The sequence below is a fragment of the Delphinapterus leucas genome, chromosome 3 (genome assembly GCF_059928025.1).
Source record: "Delphinapterus leucas isolate spDelLeu-1000000601 "Yukka" chromosome 3, BTC_Dleu_Yukka2, whole genome shotgun sequence".
Taxonomy (NCBI): Eukaryota; Metazoa; Chordata; class Mammalia; order Artiodactyla; family Monodontidae; genus Delphinapterus; species Delphinapterus leucas.
Window position 1 is genome coordinate 125,543,961 of NC_143131.1, and position 19,334 is coordinate 125,563,294.

At 38.5% G+C, this 19,334-nt stretch overlaps 1 pseudogene; it reads left to right on the top strand.

The window, feature by feature from the left end:
- The first annotated feature begins 966 nt into the window (after window positions 1–966).
- The window catches only part of LOC111183001 (eukaryotic translation initiation factor 3 subunit E pseudogene), a 76,961-nt pseudogene continuing 58,593 nt past the window's right edge, over window positions 967–19,334 (top strand).

Sequence of the window (19,334 nt, forward strand, 5' to 3'; positions counted from 1 at the left end):
CCCAAAAACCAACTCCCAAGATTCTGTCTAGCCATGAAAGTTTTTAAAGGGAAAGAGGGAAGTAATCTCAGTTAATCATTGAGATAGGGCGTCAGAGTTGTCACCATCCCTCACTGTACAGGCTCGTCAACTTCTTGTGATCTTTATTTAGATGCTATCTCATTCACACAGTTTGGTCACACAGTTTGTTCTTGAGATTACTGAACGGGAAGCTAGGGAAGAGATCTGGTCATCTGTTAATTACTTTTTCTTCATTTCTACTTCTTTGAGCTGTAGAAAGAATGGGTTAGGCAAGATATTGTGTGATCAAAAGATTTAAAAGGTGTGCTTGGGCCAGAGAAGAGTAGAGCATGGGGGTGCCTGGTTTGTTTAGTTACAATATAGCTTTGCTAAAGTGACAAGAGAAAAGGAGCCTCCTGCAGAGAGTTCTTTCCTGCCAGAAGCTGCTCACAAATCCCCACTTCTCAGAACATCATTCCATTTCTATGGGATTAGGAACAAAGGTCCGCCTTCTGTACTTCATGCTGACATAGGGTGCTGTATTCTTAGTGTGAAAGATGTGGACATGGGTCTGTCACATCTCTTTGCTGACAGTTTGAGTTGCCCGTTTACATATATGGGCAGAACAAGCTACAATTATTTTGATGCCCACAAAACTATGGATTATTCTGAGCAATAGTGTTAATCCCATTCTACTTTTTTTTTTTTTTTGCGGTACGTGGGCCTCTCACTGTTGTAGCCTCTCCCGTTGCGGAGCACAGGCTCCGGACGCGCAGGCTCAGCGGCCATGGCTCACGGGCCCAGCCGCTCCGTGGCATGTGGGATCTTCCCGGACCGGGGCACGAACCCGCGTCCCCTGCATCGGCAGGCGGACTCTCAACCACTGCGCCACCAGGGAAGCCCAATCCCATTCTCTTAAGGCTAGTCCTTGGAATTGTGCTAGCCATAGATTCAGTACTGCACAAGATGGAGCAGCTTATGTCACGGCTGCAGTCTGGTCATCGTGCAGGTAACTTTTTCCCTCTGGTGGCAGCTATAGTATCTGTCAAGTGACTCAGGAATGTGGATCAGATATTGAATCTGTGACTCTGTTGTCCTAATCATTAACTGCTTGAGCCTGCTCTTTTGTGACTCAGGGAGGCCTGGGAGAGTTCAGCTTTTCTACAAACAAGAGGCAGGGGACATGGAGGAACCTTGGAACTTGGGGGATGGGGGGTGTGCTGCAGGCTTCTGCTCTGTTCCAGGCTCTGAAGTCAGACAGAACTAGGTTTGGTTGCTGCTCTACCAATTGATATCTTGGGCAAGTTACTTAAGCTCTCTAAACCTCAGTTTTCCTGTCTGTAAAGTGGAGATTATGATACTTAGCTCTCAGACTTGTTAAGAAACTTAAGTGTGATCAAACAGCGCAGCCTCCAGCACAGAGAATATATTAAAAAATGATAGATATTTTTTATTTTCTTTTTCACAACTTTGACTCATGGAATATTTCCTAATTGTTTTGGCCTGAAATATTTCCTTCTAATTCCCAAATATTGGCCCTAGTTTTTGTTCTTGGGTCTGGGCAGCAACAGCAGCAGTGAGTTTAATCTACTTTCCCACAACAACCCCTCATCATTAAATATTCTCTCCTCTGTGGTAAATATCCCAGTTTCTTCAAACTGTCCTCAAAAGCCATGTTTTTAAAGCCCCTCTCCATCTTCGTTGCTATTTTTTCAGTTCACTGCAAGGTGTTCCTAATCCTTCACAGTGGAGATAGTGGCATTTGGTCTGATAGTTGAGAGATGATTAACGGTAAAAGGCATAATTTAGATGTGGGATTGGGAGTGGGGCGGAGCAAGCAGGTAAAGGGTGTTGCTGGCTGAGGAACCAGCAAGCAAAGTACCAGGTGGAACCTTATGGGGTACGTTCAGAGATGGTGAAGGGTTAAGTTGCGGTGAGGCTGTGGGATGGGAAGTATTTGAAATTAAGCTTGAGAATGTAAGTTAAGGGATCAGATCACGAGAGGCTTAAATGCCTTTCTGAGGAATTAATTCTATTCAGTTGACAGCAGAGATCCCTCAATGCTTCTGGAGTGAGTGTGAGCCATGGTCAGTCATTTTGGCCCATTATTCTGGAAGTTGTATGAGATGCAGCATAAGCAGTACTGAGTTTATAGTGATAAGACATCTACATTAAAAAAAGAGAAAGATCTGAAATAAACAACCTAACTTTAACCTCAAGGAACCAGAAAAAAGGAAGAACAAACTGAGACCAAAATTTAGCAAAAGGAAAAAATCTAGCAGTAGTAAATTATATATAGAATAAAAAATAGAAAAAAATCAGCAAACTAAGAGTTTCTTTTTTTAAAGAAACAAAATGGACAAATCCTTAGCTAGACTAAGAAAAATAAAAAGAGAGAGAAGACTCAAATAAAATCAAGAATGAAAGAAGAGACATTACAATGGATGCCTCAGTAAAAATAAAAAGGATCTTAAGAGACTATTACGAACAAATATAAGTCAACAAACTGGATAACCTAGAAGAAATGGATAAATTCCTAGAAACATACAATGTATCAAAACTCAACCAAGAAGAAATGGAAAACCTGAACAGACCAATAACAAATACGGTGATTTTATCAGTAATCTAAAACCTTCCAACACCAAGAAACCCAGGATCAAATGGCTTCATGGGTAAATTCTACCAAACATTCAAAGAGAATTAATACCAATCCTTCTTAAATTCTTCCAAGAAATTGAAGAAGAGGGAATACTTCCAAACTAATTTTATGAGACTATCATCACCCTTATACCAAAACCAGGCAAAAACACTAAAAGGAAACAAAACTACAGGCTAATATCCTTAATGAACATAGCAGAGAATAAAATGGTGGTTGCCAGGGGTTGTTGGTCAGGAGAAACGGGCAGACATTGGTCAAGGTGTACAAAGTTTCAGCTGTGCAAGATGAGTAAGTTCTGGAGATCTAACGTACAACACTGTGCTTGTGGTTAACAATACTGTATTGTACACTTGACATTTGCTGAGAGGGTAGGTCTTAAGTGTTCTCACCACACATGAAAACAATGACAATTATGTGACGTGATGGGTATGTTATTTAGCTTGATTGTGGTGATCATTTCACAGTGTGTCTGTATATCAAATCATTAAGTTGTATACCTTACATGTACATGAGCTTGAATTGTCAATTATACCCAATAAAGCTGAAAAGAACATGGTTGCACAAAAAGTAATAATTTCAAAGTTTTAAGAAGAGATTCATGAGGAATTTAACTCTATATACGTGTGTGTATATACATCTATCTATCTATCTGTGTGTGTATATAATATGCGTATATATATGTGTGTGTGTGTGTATATATATATATATATATATATATATGTGACTGTGTACTGTCATATGAGTGTTAAAATCTATGCACTATGTGGCCGAATAGAATCTTTGTTTCTTTGCTTCTACTCTCCAAACTTACTCATGTAACAAAACAGTTAAACACAAACATATTTTTAAAAAATTAAAAACTCTTACAAAAAAAGCAAACAAAAACCTAAGAGCTTTCAATCTAGAGATCTCTGGGTCAGTTTTGAAAATAATCAACATTCCACTCAAAAGGAAAATCTGTTGCCTTTTCATAGTATAGCAACTTCTGTTATTTTAAAAATAAGTTTAAAACATTATGAAAAAATGTACCATGTTAAACCTGTGTAAAATAAGTCATGTTTTAATTGATGGCTAATAATAACCAACAAGAAAAAGATAATGAGAAAAATTAAGACAATATATTTCTAGGGAATTTGACAATGAGATCAATGAAAATTTTTCTCTACTTATAAGGACAGATTAATAAAGCTTACTTTAAAATTTTTAAAATTTTTTTATTTTTAAAATTTTTTTGGAGTAGAGTTGATTTAAAATGTTGTGTTAGTTTCTGCTGTACAGCAAAGTGGATCTGTTATACATATACATATATCCACTCTTTTTTAGATTATTTTCCCATATAGGCCATTACAAGAGTATTGAGTAGAGTTCCCTGTGCTATACTGTAAGTCCTTATTAGTTATCTATTTTACAATATATACAGTAGTGTATATATGTCAAACCCAATCTTCCAATTTATCCCTACCCCCCTCCTTACCCCCTTGTAACCATAATTTTATTTTCTACATCTGTGACTCTATTTCTGTTTTGTAGATAAGTTCATTTGTACCCTTTTTTAAGATTCCACATATAAGCAATATCATATGATATTTGTCTTTCTCTGTCTGACTTACTTCACTCAGTATGACAATCTCTAGGTCCATCCATGTTGCTGCAAATGGCATTATTTCATTCTTTTTTACAGCTGAGTAATATTCCACTGTATATATGTCCCACATCTTCTTGATCCATTCCTCTGTTGATGGACATTTAGGTTGTTTCCATGTCCTGGCTATTGTAAGTAGTGCTGCCATGAACATTGGGGTGCATGTATCTTTTCAAATTATGGTTTTCTCCAGATATATCACCAGGAGTGGGATTACTGGATTATATGGTAGCTCTATTTTTAGTTTTTTAAGGAGCCTTCATACTGTTCTCCATAATGGCTGAAGCAATTTACATTCCCACAAACACTATAGGAGGGTTACCTTCTCTCAAGGCCCTCTCCAGATTTTTTGATGATGGCCATTCTGACTGGTGTGAGGTGATACCTCATTGTAGTTTTGATTTGCATCTCTCTAATTAGCGATGTGAGCATCTTTTCATGTGTTTGTTGTCCATCCATATATCTTTGGAGAAATGTCTGCTTAGGTCTTCCACCTATTTTTTGATTGGGTTGTTTCTTTTTTTGATATTGAGCTGCATGAGCTGTTAGTATATTTTGGGAGATTAATCCTTTGTCAGTCGCTTCATTTGCAAATATTTTCTCCCATTCTGAGGATTGTCTTTTCGTTTTGTTTATGGCTTCCTTTGATCTGCAAAAGCTTTTAAGTTTCATTAGGTCCCATTTGTTTATTTTTGTTTCTATTTTCATTACTCTAGGAGGTGGATCAAAAAAGAGCTTGCTGCAATTTATGTCAGAGAGTGTTCTGCCTATGTTTTCCTCTAAGAGTTTTATAGTATCTAGCCTTGCATTCTAGGTCTTTAATGCATTTTGAGTTTATTTTTGTGTATGGTGTTAGGGAGTGTTCTAATTTCATTCTTTTACCTGTAGGTCTCCAGTTTCCCCAGCACCACTTTTTGAAGAAACTGTCTTTTCTCCATTGTATATTCTTGCCTCCTTTGTCATAGATTAGGTGACCGTAGGTGTGTGGGTTTATCCCTGGACTTTCTGTCCTGTTCCACTGATCTATATTTCTGTTTTTGTGCCAGTATCGTACTGTTTTGATTACTGTAGATAAAGCTTATTTTGAATGAAGACAATGTGAAAATAGTAAAATACATTCTTCCTGTGAAATGTAACATGTTACTTACTTTCTATAGAAATAACTAATGACCATTTTATTGCCTTAAGGGATGTGGTTTTAAAATGATGTAGCCGTCTTTTTCTCTTTTTCATCCTTCAAATTTTTTTTCTCTTTCCCTTGAAGACCTTCTTCTTTGTCTTCTCCTCTCTCCCTGTCAACATAGTCATCATAATATGCATCCTGAAATTCTTCTTTCTTTGAGTATGAGAGATCTATTTTGTCTGCATCCTTTCCCAGTTCTGAGTTTGCTTCATCTTGCCATCATTCTCCTTATTCTCTTCCTCTTATTCTTTGGGTGGACCAGCTCCATCCTCCACATTATCTTCATTATCTTTGTTTTCATCCTCATCCTCTTCCTCTTCAGAGCTGATGTTCATTGTGTTTCCTACCAACTCCCTCTAAGAATGTTTTGCTGCTGCAGTTAAAAAGTACGTTTTCAACTTTTAGGACTGTGACCTCATAGTTAAACAAATCATGATTTTTCTTTCTTTTAATATTTCATGGATCGCCATGCCTCCTTCTTTTAAATGCACACTGCAAGGCATTAAGCCATTTCAGCTTTCTGAACATTGCAAATGGGATCTTAAGAATACTGGACTACATTAGTATGTCCTGAAGTATGCTTCATAGAACATCAAACGTGTGCTTCTCAATGGAGAAAATAAAAAGGATATGTGTTACAAATTAAGTTGGCAAACTTATTTCTCTATCAGGAGATCACGGTACACTCTTACCATATTAAAGGCTTCAAGAAGTTCTAAGTAAAACACCTCTTTAACTTGGAATAATCCAGCATTTCTGGCACTTGCTGACAAAGATTTCTTTCCTCCCCTTCTCCTTCCTTTCTTTTTTCCTTCTTTCCCTTTCTTCTTCCCTCCCTCCATCCCTCATTTTCTCTCTTTCTTTCTTTCCTTGTCTCTCTCTCTTTCTTTCTCTCTTTCTGTCACAATAATTTGGAGAAGATGTTAGACTGGCTCTTTAAGGCCATTTGTGAATATTAAAGTTTGTGGATCTGTCTTAGAAAAGTCAGGAAGGAAGGAGGATTTTGCCAACAGGAGTTGCTGGTCAGGATAACTCCCAGTGGATATTGGGTTTCCCAAGAGGAGGCATCAAGTTTTCATAAAAGGGTGGGGATTGGGAGCACAGTTTATGAGTCGTCTGTCACTGAGTAAGTCTCTGGCCCTTAGTTTCTGCCTCTGTCAGAGGGCGTGGGATCAGCCTGGTGACTCTGTCATGGTCTAGAATGCTAGGGTTATGTCTGAGCTGAGTAGGAAATTCCTACTTGCCTGTGGGCGAGGAGAGCACCGTGGGTTGGTGCCCATGAAGTTCAGAGGTGAATTCTGGTGATCTTCTTATTTGACATGGAGATGGTGTTTTCCCCGGTGAAAGCTTGGCTTCCTCTCCCAGTGTAAGGATTTGGAGAGTCCTACATTTGGCTTGAAGGGGGCCTTCTGCCATAGATTAAGTGCCCAAACCTGTCCCACTTGCTTAGGCTGTGACTTTCAAAAATATAGTCACAATCCAGAATGAAGCCAAAAGCTTGTCTGAACAGGTATTTTAACGTTGTCTACTCTCCCACATAAAGTTCCCAAGCCTTTAATGGGAAGAAAAGAAGGATTTCTTATCAAGTTCCTAAAGTTTACCTTCCTGTATACTGATAAATAGAAACTGTATAAGCTAGTAGATCCTGGTTTAGTGCAGTGGAAATGAAGGTAGATGGTAATACACCAGCAATTCTGGACAGGGGATTCAACCAATAAGAGGGAGTAGGAATGGAGAAAAGGGTACTAAGGTCATGGAGCAGAGGCTTCTAGTCACACTCAAAGAAGTTCTTCTGCACATCTAGATTCAAAACAGAGGCTCAGGTATAAGAACCACACAAAAGTCCCACTTATCTGGGCATTGCAATGTAGTTTTTAAGAACGTAGATTCAGAGGAAGGCAAACCCAGATCCAAACCTGGGGAGGAGGTTATTGAGAGGACATGACTGCTGGTTAACCAAGGAGTCAAACCCAGGCAGGTGGAGGCTCCTCACCCTCTCCCCTGCCCTTGGAATGTCTGTTCCACCCACCAGTCCCATAGCTGGAGCCGCTTTCAAGCCACAGCCTTGAAAGTGTAATGTGTTGTTGAGACCATCTGGACTAGATACATGACTGAACCCTCTTCAAGGCTTCCATATAAACTTTTAAGATTCTGGCAGGCAGATGCAGAGATCTACTCATCTTGTGGCATCCAAGACAAACCTCAAATGTATGTTCCCTTACTAAATAAGGCTGCCATCTACCAATTTAGAGTGGTCTGCCTCTTTCATAATCATTCACATGTTTTGATAATTCAACAAGAGATTTTGAAGCTATATCGTACTGGGAAAAATAATCTGTCAGACCTCTCTGTTCAAATCCTGATTTTGCTACTTACCAGTTAGGGAAAGTTATTTCAACCTCTCTGAAACCTTGCAAGGTTATGAAGATTAAATGGATGATGAATCCATGTACCTGTCATTAGGGTCTGTCTGCTATAACTTTCAGTAATAATAGCTATGTTCATCACGAATGTAGAACATTGAAGTTCTAAAATACAAATGGATGAAGAAGTTGATAAACATAGGTCCAGAGCAGAAAAATGACTTATCCAAAGTTATAGAATGTAGGGACTGGAACCAAGATCTTCAAACTCTAAGCCAAGTGTTTTTGCCTCTACATACACAGCGGTCTCCATTACATAGTATTTGAAGCACATTTGAACAGGGGAGAAGTATGCTGACAAGTCCCATGGAACCCAGTAGACTTGTAGTCAGAAATCGAAGTTAAAATCCAGTTCTGCCATATACAGACTGTGTGACCTTGTGAAAGCCATGCAACTTCTATGACCCTCCTTTCCCTCACCTTGCAAAATAGTAGTAATGACCCTTGCTTGCTTTCAGGAATGTTGTGAAGTTCAAATGAGATGAAAAAGGAAACTGTAAAGACCAGCATGTGTGTGAGGGATTTGTGTTTATATTATATACTTTAAAATGGCCAGGGAGCATCATTTGCTTCATATTGGTTTATCAGTATTTTGAAAATGATTTATATGACCAGTTCTGCCTTGGGGCAGGGAATGGCAAATGGGATAAAAATTGTGCATTCCATCTTGTTTATGGTTTTCTTTGCTGTGCAAAAGCTTTTAAGTTTAATTAGGTCCCATTTGTTTATTTTTGTTTTCATTACTCTAGGAAGTGGGTCAAAAAAGATCTTGCTGCGATTTATATCAAAGAGTGTTCTGCCTATGTTTTCGTCTAAGAGTTTTACAGTGTCTGGCCTTACATTTAGGTCTTTAACCTATTTTGAGTTTATTTTTGTGTATGGTGTTCTAATTTCATTAGAACATATTTTTGTGTATGGTGTTCTAATTTCATTGTGTAGGGAGTGTTCTAATTTCATTCTTTTACATGTACCTGTCCAGTTTTCCCAGCACCACTTATTGAAGAGACTGTCTTTTCTCCATTGTATATTCTCACCTCCTTTGTCATAGATTAGGTGACCATAGGTGCATGGGTTTATATTTGGGCTTTCTGTCCTGTTACATTGATCTCCGAATGGGAGAAAATATTTACAAACGAAGCAACTGACAAGGGATTAATCTCCAAAATATACAAACAGCTTGTGCAGCTCAATATCAAAAAAAACAAACAACCCAATCAAAAAATGGGTGGAACACCTAAATAGACTTTCTCCAAAGAAGACATACAGATGGCCAAGATGCACATGAAAAGATGCTCAACATCACTAATTATTAGAGAAATGAAAATCAAAACTACAATGAGGTACCACCTCACACTGGTCAGAATGGCTGTCATCAAAAAATCTACACACAATAAATGCTGGAGAGGGTGTGGAGAAAAGGGAACCCTCTTACACTGTTGGTGGGGATGTAAATTGATACAGCCACTCTGGAGAACAGTATGGAGGTTCCTTAAAGAACTAAAAATAGAACTACCATATGACCCAGCAATCCCACTTGGGGGCATATACCTGGAGAAAAACATAATTTGAAAAGATACATGCACCCCCATGTTCACTGCAGCACTATTTACAATAGCCAGGACATGGAAGCAACCTAAATGTCCATCAGCAGAGGAATGGATAAAGAAGCTGTGGTACATGTATACAATGGAATATTACTCAGACATAAAGAGGAACAAAATTGTGCCATTTACAGAGATGTGGATGGGCCTAGAGACTGTCGTGCAGAGTGAAGTAAGTCAGAAAGAGAAAAACGAGTATTATATATTAGCACATATATGTGGAATTTAGAAAAATGGTACAGATGAACCTATCTGCAAAGCAGAAATATAGACACAGAAGTAGAGAACGAATGTATGGACACCAAGGCGGGGCAGTGTGATGGATTGGGAGATTGGGATTGACTACTATGTACACTACTATGTATGAAGTAGATGGCTGGTGAGGGCCTACTGTATAGCACAGAGGGAAACAAAAAAGAAGGTACAATCTCTTTGCAGGACATATAAAGTTATATATAAATATAGAGTTAACTTTATATAAATATAAAGTTAACTTTAAAAATGCATTCCAATATACATGAGGTGCAGATAAATACTGTTTGATTCCACTTATACGAGGTATCTAGAATAGTCAAATTTATAGAGTCAGAAAGTACATTGGCAGGTGCTAGGGGCCGGGGGTGGGGGTGTTGGGGAGGGGGATGGGGAGTTAGTGTTTAATGCGGACACAGTTTCGGTTTAGGAAGGTGAAAAATTCAGGAGTTGGTTGATGGTGAGAGTTGCATAACCATGTGATTGTACTTAGTGCCACTGAACTGTACAGTTAAATATGGTTAAAATAGTATGTTTCATATTATGTGACTTTTACCACAATTAAAAAAGAAAAAGAATTGTGCATTCCAGCAAGGTGGGTGCATGTGTGGATATCTCTGACAAGTGTTGTTCTAGCCAGAATAAACCTGAGGATTCCAGCTGGCTGAAGTTGTCTGTGCATTAATCTTCCACGGAACATGAATTAATACATACATAGTTTAAATTTATTATAGTTTGTTTTCATCTCTCCAAGGGAATGACTGAATTCATAGTGCAGATAAGGGGATGTGAAATTTGTCATATGAGACCCAGACGTAGGGTAGGTAGTTGCAAAAAGTTGCTTATTTTTTGGTTAACATTCATAAAAGTTTTTCCTTCATATTTTCTTCAAGCATTTAATTGCCTCTCTTGTGCCTAAATTTGTGCTACTGACCAAACCACCTATCTAATCTTCTTTTTTTTTTTTTTTTTGCGGTACATGGGCCTCTCACTGTTGTGGCCTCTCCCATTGTGGAACACAGGCTCCGGACGCGCAGGCTCAGCAGCCATGGCTCACGGGCCCAGCTGCTCCGTGGCATGTGGGATCTTCCCGGACCGGGGCACGAACCCTTGTTCTCTGCATCGGCAGGTGGACTCTCAACCACTGCGCCACCAGGGAAGCCCTAATCTTCTTATTTTTTATTTTACTTTTACTCTCTTAGTAACTTTCAAATATGCAATGCAATATTATTATTTATAGTCACCTTGTACATTACATCCCCATGACTTATTTACTCTCCTTAAAAACTAACTTAAAGTCTTGCCCTTGGAGGAAAAATGCCTTTGTTGAAAATACTGACATACCACCAGGGGCCTCCTTTTGAGTTGCTTGTACTATTCATGAGAGGGCTTAGCCGAGCAAGCCATGATGTATTGCTGAGCATCACCTTGTGGATAAATAATGAGCTATGCTGGCGTAGCTGGCATGTTACGACAGTGTTTGGGCCATAATTCTTGGATTCAAATTCTTACTCTGCCATGAATTAGCTGGGGGACGTGGGCAAGCTACTTAACCTTTGTCTCAGTTTCCTCTGTAAAAGGGGATATTCTACCAATCCTATGGTACCTGGTATTATAGTAATCACAGAGAGCTCAAAAAGGATGTCTTTGTATATCACAGTTTGAAGACATTATCAAATAAAACTAGATTGCTAGATAAGAGCAATCATAATAGCAAGTATTAATAATATTATTAATAAGATAATAATAGCTAGCATTTACTGAATGCCTGCTTGTGGCAGACGCTGAATTATTTTATTTACTCCTCATGACAGTCCTTTGTGTAGCATACTCTTAGTATGCTCAATTCACACATGAGGGAACTGAGACTGAGTAACTGGTGTGTCCAGAGTTACACATCTAAGGAAAGGCAGAGTTGAAATCAAATCCAAGTCTGATGTTACAACATGTCATCTTAGCCATTCTAAGATATTGTGACGGGGTAGGAAAGGAAATAATATTTACAGGGAGAAGTCTGTGTGGGTGTGTGTGTATATGCGTGTTACACACAAAGGAAGAAAGAGGGAGGGCTATGGTGGAGGTATGGTCTCTGTCTTCACATTGCTAAATAGTTGTCATAGGGGAAGGAATCCCATGTTTTTTTTCCAAATGACTCCAAATGTTATAATATTTTAGATGAACAAATTTCCGCCCATTTATACAGAATAACTGTCTAATAGCCAGAGTTGCCCAAATATGGAATCATCTGCCCTTGGAAATAATGTCTTCGTTAGTTGGCTTTCTTAAGCAGAGTCTGCTGATAACTGCAAGAGGTAGTGTAGGGGTTGTGTCTCACTAAGAAGAGCCATTAAGGTATTTTCAAATCTTAAGAGTCAACGTTTCTATAGTACATTTCAAAATGCAATAATTTCTCTGGACCACAGTAGGCTTCATGGCAGAAGTAATCCTTCAGCTGGATTTGTGCAATAGATAGGACACTTTTGATTACAAGTACTAGAATAATAACTCTGAAGAAAAAAAAAAAGTGAATTATAAGAATCAGGAGGTGTCTCAAGAAGTCCATAGGCAGAAGAAAGAATTGAAACTAGAGTCTGGAATGTCATCTGTCTTCTCTCTCCATCCAGAATTTATGCTCCTGCCTGTAGATTGTATTTCTTTCTTCTTTACTTTTCTCTAGAACAGCTTTCTCTCAGTTCCTCTGTCCACTTGGCAGGTGGTAGATAACCATTTGATTGTTTCTGAACCGACATGTCAACAGATGCTGCAATCTTGAAAAAAAGATAAAGCTTTCTTTTGGTTTCAATTTCAACTTTTTTGGTTATACACTTTTTTTATTGAGGTAAAGTTCATGTAATATAAAGGTAACCATTTTAAACTGTATAATTCAATGGCACTTAGTACTTACAGAGTAAAACCATCACCTCTATTTAGCTCCAAAATATTTTCATCGCCCCCAAAGGAACTTTTTACCCATTAAGTAGTCACTCCTCATCTCCCTGACTCCAGGCCCTGGCAGTCACTAATCTGCTGTCTGTCTCTATGGATGTACCCATTCTGTTTCATATAAATGGAATCATACAATATGTGAACTTTTGTACCTAGCTTCTTTCACTTAGCAAAGGTTTTCAAGGTTCATCCATGTTGTAGCGTGTATTCCTTTTTATGGCTGAATAATTTCCATTGTATAGATACACTATTACTTTTTATGGCTGAATAATTTCCTTTGTATAGATATATCACTTTGGTTTTTCTACTCATCTGTTGATGGGCATTGGTCTTGTTTCCACACTTTGGCTATTGTGAATAGTGCTGCAGTTTTTGTTTGAATACCTATTTTTAATTCTTTTGAGTATATCCTAGGAGTAGAATTGCTGGGCCATGTGGTAATTTTATGTTTACCTTTTTGAGGAACTGACAAACTGTTTTCCACAACGGCTGCACCATTTTACACTCCTATCCTCAGTGTGTGAGGGTTCTGATTTTCTACATCCTTGCCAAAACTTATTTTCTTTCTTCTTTGAAAAATATAGCCATCCTAGTTGGTGTAAAAAGGTATCTCCTTGAAGTTTTGATTCTTATTTCCCTATAATTAATGATATGGATCTCCTTTTTAATGTTCTTTTTGGCCATTTGTATATCTTCTTTGGAGAAATATCTTTCTAAGTCCATTGCCCATTTTAAAAAAATTGTGTGTTTATCTTTTTCTTGTTGAGTTATAACAGTTCTTTATATATTCTGATAATAGTCCCTTATAGTTGAATCCCAGCTCTGGCATTTGCCTCAGGCAAGTCACTAAACTCTTGTGAACTTTGTTTTCTCTTTTTAAAAATATAGAGAGAGGATATACATACATTATACATGTGAGTGTATATATACATGTATATGGAGAGAGAGAGAGCGATAGAAGGGATCTCTTCTCTCTGTATATATCTCTTCTCTATATATACCATTCATGTATATATATCTTACTCTCTATCTTGAGCACTATCTGTTTATCTATCTATCTATCTATCTATCTATCTATCTATACCTAGGAGCAGTGTTTCAGTTTTTGCTAGTTCATTGTTTGCGTGACTTTTAGAATGTAAGTACCACAAATAACTAGACTGCATGATTTACAAATATTTTCTCCCATTTGTTATGTTGTCTTTTCACTTTCTTGATAGTGTCATTTGTTGACCTAAAATAAATAGACTGTCAGATATTTCTCCAGTAAAAATGGGTTTATTTGGGATCAGAAAGAATTGCAATTTGGGGTCTGCAACCACAGAGCCACTGCAAGTCCCTACAGAGCAAGGGATAAAGAATTCTTTTAAGGAAAGAAGTTGGGAGGGCTATAGTAAACAAAAAGTTCATAGCTTTTCATTGGCTGAGTCCTTGCCAGGAAAAAAGTCCTTCTAGCTGGGCTCTTGTTGCAGGGCATGAGAGCTCCCCCTTCTGGTCTCCTATTTAATTGATTTTTTTGTTTATTAATTTCTTTTTACATTTCCCGTTTTGATCAAGATCTTTCTCTGAAGCATCACTGATCAAGAGACAGGTTTTACATTTTTAGTCGCTTTTTCTCTCTCATGCCAAGAAGGACCTTTCTTAGGCATAGTATCTCATGTTGGTGCACAGATTGGAAACCTATTGAGGTCACATATGAGTAACTAGGAAGGGTAGGAGGGAGAACTCTCAGTAAAAACTCTCTACTTTTTAGCTAATGTCCATATGTTATCAAGATCATAGATATTGGAGATCATCTGAAGCATTAGGTCATCATCAAAGGTTTGATGACAAATTTCCAACAGGCCTGGTCTGGATATCTTGGGAAAGTGGTCTCATCAAATGTTGTCTGCTTCAATTCAAGGAAATCTTTACTTTCAGGTTTCCGGATGACATACAAGTCTAGTCAGGCTTCAGTGCTTTCTTAAGGTGTGAATCCAAGAGTCTATTCCCTGGAATTTGGAGGCATGAGGGTTGTTAGCAGGACCTGATAAGGGCCTTTCCCGTGAGGTTGAAGAGAGTCTTTCTGGAGATGTTTTTTCCAATAGATGAAATCTCCAGGTTGCAAGGTGTGATACTTAAGGTCTTTATCTCCTGAGAGTGCACTCTGAAAAGACTGCTCTACTAGAACATGATTTTTTTTTTTTTTTTTTTTTTGCGGTACGCGGGCCTCTCACTGTCGTGGCCTCTCCCGTTGCGGAGCACAGGCTCCGGACGCGCAGGCTCAGCGGCCATGGCTCACGGGCCCAGCCGCTCTGCGGCATGTGGGATCTTCCTGGACCGGGGCACGAACCCGTGTACCCTGCATCGGCAGGCGGACTCTCAACCACTGCGCCACCAGGGAAGCCCGAACATGATTATTTTTAATAGAAGCAATTAGACGTTTGCAATAGTGGAGTATCTCTCCTTTTATCAGTTGTAGGTCACAAGAGGCAGGGACCAAGTGCATTGGATGTCCTCTGACTATCTCAAAGGGCGAGAGCTTATGAGTTCCAAAAGAGGTGGATCTAAGATTTAGAAGGACCAATGGCAATGCTTTTCGTCAAGGTATTTGGAGGGCCTTTACAAATTTTGCCCGCTGAGCTTTAAAAATGACATTATTGTGTTCAGCTAAACCAGAGGATTGAGGGCACAGTGGAATTGTAAAACCGGTCAAATAATGTTGACTTGTTGAATACATGACCAGTAAAATAGGTTCCTTGAACACTATAGAGTTTAAGAGGAGTTCTTCAGGTAAGGATAATCTTTTCCAAAAGAACTTTAACCCCAGAAGAGGCAGTAGTCTATTTGCAAGGGAAGGCTTCAGTCCAGTGTGAAAGCATACAGACCATGACTAACACATATTTATATCTGTGAGATGGAGGAAGTTGTATGAAATCCATTTGCCACACCATGAATGGTCCATTAGGCAGTGTAGCATGTCAGGAAGCAGTACCAACATGCTTCCCTGGGTTGTACTTTGGACAAGTGGGACAAGTAAGGAAGGCACTTTTTGCGGCTTTGTTCATGTTTCCCTACCAATATTGATTCATGAATGCTATTATTTTGTCAGTAGACCAATGGTTTAATGCATGTAGAGTGGTTGGAAGTGGTAATTTTAGAGTCTCCAGCAGGACTGAATTGTTATCTGGCCCAAACCAGAGCTTTTTCTTTGTATCAAACCAAAATTGTTGAATTTCCAATCTTGTTTTTTTCTTTTCTGAGGCCAATTGTTGGGTTTCTCTAGTCAATTTTTCTAAGTTATCATTTGGGGAAATATCCCTCTGGACCATTGCAGAGTTTTGGCTGCTGTTGGTCCCTTTAAGGTCAGCATTCTTTGCAGAAACATCAGCTAGGTGATTTCCTTTAGCTTCCAGAGATCCAAATTTAGAATGCCTTGGAATCTTCATAATAGCAAAAGTGGCAGGTAAAAGTATTGTATCTAAAAATTCTTGAACATAGGGGCCATTTAAAATTTTATTTCTGTTGGAAGTAAGGAAGCCATATTGTTCTCACAACATTCCAAAACCATGCGCTGCTCCAAAAGCATATCTACTGTAAGTAAAATATTGGCAGTTTTGCCCTTAACTAAAGTGAAAGGCCATGTAAAAGCATATAATTCAACCTGTTGGGCTGAAGTAGCCATAGGTAAAGATGCTGTCTCAAGAATATCAAAAGGAGTGGCAATAGCATATTAATTATCATTGTCATATTTTTAAATAACAACCATCAGTAAATCATGAGAAGTCAGTGTTACAGAAAGGTATTTCCTTCAGGTCATCATTAGGAGTAGGAAGTGATCCATCAGCATTAAGCAGTTGTGAGGGACATTATTGGTGACAAAGGGGAGAAGAGTAGCAGGGTCAATGTTATTACAATGTTATTATTAAAAGAGTTATGTGAGCATCAGTTTGAAAAAAGGACTTCATAGGAGGTGAGGTGACTGGTTATGAAATATTGAGTGTAATGGGACTTTAGGAGCCTTCTACTGCATGAGGTACAAAAATGGTTAAAGGAGATCACACAAAGATTTTCTCAGTGGTCTTAACCAAAAGGGCAGTGGCAGTGATGGCTCTAGGGCAAGGGGGTTATCCCCATCCCACAGGGTCCAGTTGTTTGTTATGGGTCGATAGTGGTTCCCGTGTTTTTTGTTTGTCTGTTTGTTTGTTTGTTTTTACATCTTTATTGGAGTATAATTGCTTTACAGTGGTGTGTTGGTTTCTGCTTTATAACAAAGTGAATCAGTTATACATATACATATGTTCCCATATCTCTTCCCTCTTGCGTCTCCCTCCCTCCCTATCCCACCCCTCTAGGTGGTCACAAAGCACCGAGCTGATCTCCCTGTGCTATGCGGCTGCTTCCCACTAGCTATCTCTTTTACGTTTGATAGTGTGTGTATATCCATGCCTCTCTCTTGCTTTGTCACAGCTTACCCTTCCCCCTCCCCATATCCTCAAGTCCATTCTCTAGTAGATCTGTGACTTTATTCCTGTCTTACCCCTAGGTTCTTCATGACATTTTTTTTCTTAAATTCCATATATATGTGTTAGCATACGGTATTTGTCTTTCTCTTTCTGACTTACTTCACTCTGTATGACAGACTCTGGGTCTATCCACCTTATTACAAATAGCTCAGTTTCGGTTCTTTTTATGGCTGAGTAATATTCCATTGTATATATGTGCCACATCTTCTTTATCCATTCATCCGATGGTGGACACTTAGGTTGTTTCCATCGCCGGGCTATTGTAAATAGAGGTGCAATGAACATTTTGGTACATGACTCTTTGTGAATTATGGTTTTCTCAGGGTATATGCACAGTACTGGGATTGCGGGGTCATATGGTAGTTCTACTTGTAGTTTTTTATGGAACCTCCATACTGTTGTCCATAGTGGCTGTACCAATTCACATTCCCACGAGCAGTGCAAGAGTGTTCCCTTTTCTCTACACCCTCTCCAGCATTTATTGTTTCTAGATTTTTTGATGATGGCCATTCTGACTGGTGTGAGATGATATCTCATTTTAGTTTTGATTTGCATTTCTCTAATGATTAATGAAGTTGAGCATTCTTTCATGTGTTTGTTTGCAGTCTGTATATCTTCTTTGGAGAAATGTCTATTTAGGTCATCTGCCCATTTTTGGATTGGCTTGTTTGTTTTTTTGTTATTGAGCTGCATGAACTGCTTATAAATTTTGGAGATTAATCCTTTGTCAGTTGCTTCATTTGCAAATATTTTCTCCCATTCTGAGGGTTGTCTTTTGGTCTTGTTTATGGTTTCCTTTGCTGTGCAAAAGCTTTGAAGTTTCATTAGGTCCCATTTGTTTATTTTTGTTTTTATTTCCATTTCTCTAGGACGTGGGTCAAAAAGGATCTTGCTGTGATTTATGTCATAGAGTGTTCTGCCTATGTTTTCCTCTAAGAGTTTGATAGTGTCTGCCCTTACATTTAGGCCTTTAATCCATTTTGAGCTTATTTTTGTGTATGGTTTTAGGGAGTTATCTCATACTTTAACATGTACCTGTCCAGTTTTCCCAGCATCACTTATTGAAGAGGCTGTCCTTTCTCCACTGTACATTCCTGCCTCCTTTATCAAAGATAAGGTGACCATATGTGCGTGGGTTTATCTCTGGGCTTTCTATCCTGATCCATTGATCTATATTTCTGTTTTTGTGCCAGTACCAAACTATCTTGATTACTGTAGCTTTGTAGTATAGTCTGAATTCAGGGAGCCTGATTCCTCCAGCTCCGTTTTTCGTTCTCAAGATTGCTTTGGCTCTTCGAGGTCTTTTGTGTTGCCATACAAATTGTGAAATTTTTTGTTCTAGTTCTGTGAAAAATGCCACTGGTATCTTGATAGGGATTGCATTAAATCTGTAGATTGCATTGGGTACTGGAGTCATTGTGACAATGTTGATTTTTCCAATCCAAGAACATGGTATATCTCTCCATCTGTTTGTATCGTCTTTAATTTCTTTCATCAGTGTCTTATGGTTTTCTGCATACAGGTCTTTTGTCTCCTTAGGTAGGTTTATTCCTAGATATTTTATTCTTTTTGTTGCAGTGGTAAATGGGAGTGTTTTCTTGATTTCACTTTCAGAATTTTCATCATTAGTGTATAGGAATGCCAGAGATTTCTGTGCATTAATTTTGTATCCTCCTACTTTACCAAATTCATTGATTAGCTCTAGTAGTTTTCTGGTAGCATCTTTAGGATTCTCTCTATATAGTATCATGTCATCTGCAAACAGTGACAGCTTTACTTCTTCTTTTCCGATTTGGATTCCTTTTATTTCCCTTTCTTCTCTGATTGCTGTGGCTAAAACTTCCAAAACTATGTTGAATAAGAGTGGTGAGAGTGGGCAATCTTGTCTTGTTCCTGATCTTAGTGGAAATGTTTTCAGTTTTTCACCATTGAGGACGATGTTCGTTGTGCGTTTGTCATATATGGCCTTTATTATGTTGAGGAAAGTTCCCTCTATGCCTACTTTCTGCAGGGTTTTTATCATAAATGGGTGTTGAATTTTGTCAAAAGCTTTCTCTGCATCTATTGAGATGATCATATGGTTTTTCTCCTTCAATTTGTTAATATGGTATATCACGTTGATT